The sequence below is a fragment of the Rhipicephalus sanguineus genome, chromosome 1, assembly GCF_013339695.2.
Source record: "Rhipicephalus sanguineus isolate Rsan-2018 chromosome 1, BIME_Rsan_1.4, whole genome shotgun sequence".
NCBI lineage: Eukaryota > Metazoa > Arthropoda > Arachnida > Ixodida > Ixodidae > Rhipicephalus > Rhipicephalus sanguineus.
Window position 1 is genome coordinate 196,837,538 of NC_051176.1, and position 8,631 is coordinate 196,846,168.

The window sequence follows — 8,631 nt, forward strand, 5'->3', positions numbered from 1 at the left end:
AACCCGTCCTGGATACATCCTGCTTTGGGACATACAGGGTCGTTATTTTTTAGACAATACATATTATTAATAAAAATATTAAGACAGTCAGGCACCTGTCGTCTTCGTACACGAACCCTACGACGAGGCGGAAATACTATGCTGCACCTTAAGTTACATTGAAATTAGTAATTAACAAAAACTGGTTAATTTGATTTCCATTTATTGACTTGAGGGTAGATGTTTAATTAAAAAGTTGCATGACGTAAGATTTTTTTTTAGAAATTCCAAAAAACACTCGTAATTTGAAATATCAATCATCCAAATTCAAGTTGCTGACGTACTCGACGATCGCGGGATCGAATCGCGACCGCATTTCGGTGGAGGCGAAATGCTACAGGCCCGTGTATACTTAGATTTAGGCGCACGTGATAGAGTGCCAGAGGGTCAAAATATCCGAAGACCTCCGCTACGGCGTCCCTCATAATCATATTGTGGTTTTGGGACGTAAAAGCCCAACAATTATTATTGAAGTGCTGATGCAAGTCGAAGGCTTAAGGTTGGATGCAGGGAGTATAATCTCACACGCATCCAAGTTCCGGGCAACCACCTACTCCTGAGCCACTTGAATGCGAGAGAAAAGCTCCATAAGTTAAAAAGCACGGCATTATTATGAGGCACGCCGCAGTGGGGGACTCCGAATGAATTTCAACCTCCTGGGATTTTTTAACGCGCACCTAAATTCAAGTATACACGGGTGTCCTTGCAGTTCGCCACCATCGAAATGTGGCCGCCGTGGCAGGGAATCGAACCCGCGCCCTTGAGTTCGACACGTTACCTGCGCTAAACTATATTCTAGGCACTATAGCTAAACTGCGGGTAACAGGGTTGCCACTCACTTTCGAGTAAATGTCGCCAAATGACAAGCAAAAAGTCGCCAAAAGTCGCCATTTTTTTACAAACCTCGCCAAAAAAGTCGCAATTCTAGATATGTGCGTCATACCTAGTAATAAAAATTTCCTCTCACATATAGCCCCATAGAATACAGTACCATCCAAGACCCTTAAATTATACGGCCGTTTCTCAATGCCAGTCGTATCGCCCGCTTCACCATGGGAGTGCATGGTGCTGCTTCTGCTACTAGCCGCAAGATGTGCGTGGTGGCGCAAGGGTGAAGGAATGAAACGCTCATGATATCCTTCCATCCCTGTCCGCTCGTTTCAAAGGTAAAAGTGTCGTAAACCTTGGCCGAAATCTTTGAAAGCGTTGTTTGTAGACAGCTTTACGTACCCTTATATGAATTAAAAGGATTATAAAAGGTTTATTGAAGGTAACACGACAGAAGTCTTACAGGAACCGATCATTAGTGAGTCTTACACCTTTTCAGTGTGAACTAATATGATACCGGACGCTACCGACCCTTTCTTACAGTCACTTATATCTACACGCGTCAATCCGATGCGTTATTAATGAACAGGTAGGCAATGTAAAATGTTGTATAGCAATTGTTGTCATTGCACACGCTCACCGAGAACAGTGGAAAATATTTTTTAATGCACAAATAGCCGCGTATCCTCCTCTCTTCGCTATTCCGAAACAGTCTTTACCAGCTGAATTGGGGGTACTGCAACAGTGAATAAGTCCCCAAGCTATTCAGAACAGTTGGAGCATTGGCGGTACACATGGTCGGAACACGCGCCAACCCGTCGCCTAGCCCCTTCAGAAGCGAAACTTTAGAGAAGCTTAAAGCGCCGAAAGCTATCAACTTACAGTCAAACACGGCCCCCTCGCGGTTTACATTTTGCTAGAATGTCTCTGGGGGACGTTCCCGTGCCTCCTCCTTCTAGATGAATTGAGGAGATACACACGAGTTACAGGACGGACATCCGGATCGACGCGTAGTGTGCACACTCTGCTCTTAGGTCTAAAACCAAGAAAAAATACAGAGAATGTTGCCGCTCATTCGTTGCGAAGACACTGAGCTTAGGATGTATAACTCAGCGGAGACCTAAGCCGAAAATCGCCAAAAATTCGCCATGTCGCCATTCATAATTTTAGGTCGCCACGGGCCCCTCAAATTCGCCAATTTGGCGGAAAGTAGCCACCATTGGCAACCCTGGCGGGTAAGCTGTATACTTCCTGAAGCACTCAGTACATTTCGGTGCGACGAAAACCACCAGCGGCGCTTGCACTCCCTTTATCGTGCCTCATTTATAGAGCGCTATATACATTTCGACCAATTTCCAGTGGATTCCACAGAAGAGCGGAAAGTTTCATATAGAGTGGCAAGTTAGATGCTCCGCTGCAAAACCTTCCATTCTATACAATAAAATCCACAATGCAGTATATACAATAAACATACAATAAGTAAAACTAGCGCAATAAAGCGCTAGTTTTACTGCGTTAGTAAAACTCGAAGCCTGTGGCCTAAGCGAATGTGCATGCCTGTTTGCGGGGACGACTGGGCGGCTCGTTGACGGCTCTGCGCCTTCGGTTAGGACAGTTTCAACTTTTACGAATAGCGCGGCGACTGCATTCTTATGTTTCCACATTCATCGGCAATTCTAACATCACATTATATAAAAGAAACTGCACCAGTGTCATAAGCAGCCTTGGAAGCAATATAAGCGAAAAACACCGCAAGCGTCACCAAGTCACAGCGCTGACATGAAACTAACTGGGGAACTTGCAGATTCCGCGAAAACGGAACGAGCGCAAACGCGCGACTACATTCTACCAATATACGTAAGGCATCTATCGTATAGTCACCGCGTAGACAAGGTTGAAGGAACACACTAGCCCGTTCGGGAGGCTTTGTGAGGACGGCGACGGAAGCAGCTCGAACTGAAATAAACGTCCCCATTTTTAAATTTTTTTGCAGCAACAAAGAAAATAATAGCATGGACGCTCTGTATTTGTAAAACAGTGCGCTAATCACTAGCTGTCATCAATATACCTGATGCTGTTTAGTTGACCCGTCGTGAAACATATGTCTGTGCTCATGTCAAATTTTGGTATATTTCCCGCATTCTGCACAGTCGAAATTCATTTCATAACTGCATAAGAAACCAATGTTTTAGCGAAAATATAGAAAGATTAGTGGCCTTCATGACAAGTACTGTTGGCGGAACCATGATGCGTGGCTCCTGGTACGCTCGCCAAGCTGGGGCGATATGGAGATGCTCCGACGCACACCCATGGGCAATGTTGTCCTCCAAGCACGTCTGCCGCGAAGGGGCCGCACGAACCACTGCCAACACCGAGTTCAAGCACTCATCAATAACGTGACTTGACCCTTAAACTAGAGCTGTGAGAATAACAAAATCTTGGGTGCGAAGCAAATTCGAATGTTAAAATTTGAGTGTGGATCGAATCCAATATTTTACGAATACTTCCAAGCAGAATTACAGAAAAAAGTCGCGGGGGATCACCAAGCATATTCTTATGGGAACATGAAAGAGTTTCTTTTGGCTAGGTTTGTGCATGGCCGGACTGGAAAGGCGCGCGAACGGAACGCTCGCGCGCCTTTTTAGTCCGGCCGTGGCTGACGTGTTACAGAGGGGTGTTGCAAAGTGCTGTTCCCGAATTGTGATATAAAGAATGAGGAAATGCGGAGGTCGAATTGTGTTAGTTTACATAATTTGCTACAACCACAGAGGCGTCGACAACTTTTTACATCTCCTTTTCCATTTCGTTGCCAAGATACTAAACATCACAGCGTCGACGAATCTTCTGCCGATGTCGACACTAAGCCGAGAACGTTGGCATTGGACTCGCTGCATCTATGTGTTGCAAAATCACTACGCAATGCTGCTGCAACACTGCCTCCACAGAAGTTGAAGGCCAACTGATGTGGCGGACCACTGCCGGTCTGGAGGCGCGCGCTCGCTCGAAGAAGCGAGCGCGCGCCTCCAGACCGGCCGTGGGCGGACAAGGGTGCGCTCCTTTCGAGCCGGGAGCACTTCTGCCGTGGGGATTCCCCTCTCCTACTCCGCGGCTGCGAGTGGTTTCTGCGGCAGTTCTTGGCGCCGACGCCAGTATACCGGTGGGAGATCCCACGTGCTTTCCGCACACGGCTTTCGCGGACGCAGGACAAATGCGCGCTTTCGCGTCAAAATGTAGTGAAAAACATAACCAAAAACAGAACGGTTACTCTTCTCACGGTAACCCGTAGACCTAGCGGCAGCGCGGTGTCCGCCGTGTGAAAACGACTCTGCTGCTAGCCATCGGCGTGCGCACGGGAGGGGTGGGGGGGTGGGGGGTCTGCCCCATACATTGACTTAGTAGGGAGCAGGGCGCTGCGACGAACCGTCGCCCCCTCCCCCCTGATGAGGAACCCTGCGCACGCCTATGCTGTCGCGTAGTGACGCGGGTGACGTAACGTGCAGTATTGGTACGACCCTGGATAACTTGATATTCGCTGTTTTTAGGGTGATACTAACGAATTGAATATCGCAAGCACGTTTCTCAAAAGGAGTCGATCGAGTAGGAAACCGAAACCACGTTCGCGGCATTGATAGCAACATTGCCATATCAAAGGGACACTAAAGAGAAACGATGAATCGGTTTAGATCGATAAATTGTGCTCTGGGAACTCTAACGTCGTTAATTTCGCCATCATAGGTTTATTAATAGAGGAGAAAATCAAGTTCAGAGTTTCATTTTTAAATTTCGCGCCGAAATCTCCCCGCGTGACGTCACGGATTTCAAAGTGTACTTATTGCATTTTGGCGCCATTGGCTCAACAAAATTACCCCCAACTTGGTACGTTAAGTCTATGGCCCCCTCAGAGGACAATATACTTTATTTTTACCGATTAGAAACTACGTAGTCCCTATAGTAGGCGCCGTCAAAACATGTGACGTCACGGTGAATGGTGCGGAAATTTCAAGGTGGCGTTGCCGCCCACATTTTGTTTTTGCGCGTGTTCTCGCTTACTAAGCGTCTTCTCGCAGCCAGCGGGGTGTTTTTGGTTTCGTGGAAGAGTACTTTACCAATATGAGAAAAATCGTTTTGCTCTTTAGTGTCACTTTAAAATAATGGCGACGGAATGCATTTCAAAGCTAGTCCGCAAGGCTCATGTAAGCATGGGCGTCGACAGGATTTTGTCTTGGGGGTGCAAACCCGTGTTGCATCGCGGAGGGGGGGAAGGGGGGGTACGCTGGTGTGACTTGAAGGGGGCAAGTGGCCCTTTTGCACCCCCCTGCCGGATGCAAGCAGATGCCGCGCTTTGCACTTTTACGCCGCACTCTTTCTAGCCTGAACGCACAAATCGAGCTACCGTGTCTAAAATAGCGTCAGGTTTCAGTGACGGCCGTTAATCTTTCCGGTAGGTCGAAGTTCGCGAGAAGAATTGCATTTACGTGCATCATCTAGAAATTTGATTTTTAGGAAATGATACGGTTATATTTATTTTCTGGAAGTTCGAATACTTCGAATAGTAAAATTCCGGTGCGAATCGAATGGAACAGCATACACTAATCGAAAATATTCGAAAGTTCGAATATCAGCACACGCCTACTTTAAACGTAGGCCCGTGTCACTCCCGCAGGCATGTTCTAGCTGCTTCGAGACTGGAACATTAGTCACGCCTTTGTTGGTGTTGTCCCCAAAGTCAGGTGTTATAAGTGGGCTATCAGAACCCAGTCGAATTTCTTTTAACAGCGAGGCTGTTTAGCAAATCGTTCATTCTGAGCCGATCCAGAAAACTATCACCATCGTGAACGGGCATGTGCCACAGATATTGGGGAAATCTCACTACTCACCACTGGCCCATTGAAGAAGAAAGCACTAGTTAGCCCAACAAATGACTGCGAAGCAACGGCGGCGAGCCGAAGACCCCGAGTACATACAACGAGAGAATACTAGAAGTGGCGTAGCCAGGGGCCCGTGCCCCCCCCCCCCCCCGGGCCCCCGCACACCGGGCCCGTGCCCCCCTCACCCGAATTTTTTTTTCTACCATGGTATACAGATCAAACACAAAATGACACTCGGCCACACCTGCCCGGACCCCACGTCGGATCAAGGGCGTGCAACCCCCCCCCCCCCCTCAACGCCGAAAAAAAATTTCTGCCCACGCCACTGAACACTAGGGAACGGGAAAAGCAACGGCGGCTGCGAGAAGGCCCCGAAGCGATGGAAGGCCTACGCCAACGACAACGTGCCCGTAGATCTATGAGAGGTGCGAACGCTTGGTTTCAGCGCGAGGTTCTGTCTCTGGAGTTAGGACAACCGTGTCGTGTCTGTGACTGTCTGTGGTTTAACTCGAACCTCTATGCGCTGAGAATCAACGTAGAATTTAGAAATAACCCAGCATCACCTAGCTAAAGCCTAGCAACAACCTTGAAGCAACCTAGAACCTGCATCACCTAGCTAAGGCCTAAAAACAACAACCAGACTAGTCTTCAGAATCGTCCAGTTTCACTGTTTCAAGCTTTGGGCGGCTTAGTGCAAGCTTCGTCAAAAATTTCCAGTTAAGTTTCTTTTTTCTTTTTTGGCTGATTCTTTTGCTTTGGGCGATTTCATTCTTTGGACTGATGAGCTGCTGATGGTGTGTGTACACGTGACTCACGAATCAGGCACGCGCCTTCACGTGACCATTGAATGACGTTAGGGTGCAACAAAACATAGGCGTATCTATCGGGGGGGGGGGGGGGGGGGGGGGGGGGCAAGGGGGCGCTAGCCACACACCCCACTGAGAAAAGTTAGCGGGATGGGGCAGAACCCCCCACTTTCCACAGTGGTCATTGTCGACTGCACACTGGGAAACCAACAACTGAGGCGAAGTTTTCCTTCAGCACAGACATCACGTGATTATATAATGCAAATTTTTTATTGCGATAGCAATTATATGGACACTCGGCGAATTCTTGCTGTCGCCGTCATGTCTAGTATATGTATATGCATGTATATATAAATAAAAGCCACAAAATAAAAATTCAGAAGAAAAAAATTATGAAGAGCACGACCGGGGATTCGAACCTGCGACCCCTAGAACCGCAGCGCGTTGCCTTAGACAATTACACCATTCGATTTTTTTTTCTCTCATGGTATTTATCACACTTAGTATTACAGTGCACAATAATAGCACAAATAAAGCAAGCAAAAGTACAATCACATAGCGACAATATGCGCTCAAGCGTTACTAAGTGCACACTCGATGGCTAACACAACGTGCAGTAGAATGGTGAGAGCTCTTCACATCGTGTTATACTGGAAAGGTGGTGAGGCCGAGCACCTCACCAAGAGGGGGTACCAGTCCGGTCTAAAGTCCAGGTCGTCATAAATGTCCTTTAGCTGAATAATCATGCGAATGAAGTGTATGCTTGAAGAAATGGTGGGTTCTGCGTTACGGTCCTGCATACGTGTCTTCCATAAGCTATGCATACCCATGAGGAAAAACATATCATATGGCACTTCATCAAGCGATGTTGGTTTAAGATAACGTATGGTGTGAGAATTGACGACAAAACTTTTCTTCAGTGCTCTCTGAAGGACATCCCAGAACAGAATAGCGTCTTTGCAGCTAATAAAGCAATGCTCTATTGTTTCCGGCACATCACATAGACGGCAGTTAACAGAAGAGACAAAAATGCCTTTTCTTTTCAACCATGTGCTTACCGGAAGCGTTTCAGAGTGGAGTTTATAGAAAAATGTTTTTGAATTAGGAGGAATATACATTTTGCGCACACGTTTCAACACATCGTGGCCTGAAAGATCGGAGTACAATGAACGGTACAACGGAGGCGCGAAGAGCATAGTTAGTAAATCCTTATATAGTACCTTGCGCGAGACTGTGTACAGGTATTCCATGGAAAAGCGAGCTTTAAGGAACCGAACTGCGAGGTAAACTTCCTGCATGAATCCCCACAAACACGGGCGCTCGGAGAAGTTTGATGAAACAACTAAGTCTGGCAAGCAATCAACAAGTGTAACCTGCAAGAATGAACGGATTACGGGGTGGGAATTGTCTCGAAAAAAGAAGAACCGTGAAACTGTTTGCCATAGATAAAGATGTACCAATCCCAACCCACCCTCACTAACTGGCCTGAAAATGTTGTCACGACGCATGGGCTCAAAAGTCGAAGACCATATGAAAGTAGCAAAAATTCGATGAAAGCGTTGTATATAAAATCTTGCGCAATGGATAAGTTGCAATACGTAGTAAAGCTTTGTTGCTAGGAAAGTATTGCAAGCTTCAGCTCTCCTGAATATTGAAAGTCGATGGGGAACAAATGTCTGGGCCTGTCGTTCAAGCTTAGGAACGCGCTCCTTCCAGTAATGCGCACTGAATCTATACGCGTCCAGTGGTACTCCGAGGTATTTTGGCGGGATTCGTGTCCAATTAATCCCTGCGAACTGATTCGGCGTGGTACCCCACGAGCCAAACCATAGTCCTAAACTCTTAGAGGCATTTAAACGCGCTCCTGATACAACGCCAAACTTTTCAATTGTAGATACCACATTTTCTACACTTGGTTTATCTGTGCAGAAGAAAGCGACATCGTCTGCATAAGCTAATACTTTAACTTCACTGCCTAATATACTAAAGCCGCGAATACAACTGGACTGTATTATGCTTAAGCACAGCGGCTCTAGATAAAGTGCAAACAGAAGTGGTGACATCGGGCATCCCTGTTTCACCGAAGAGCA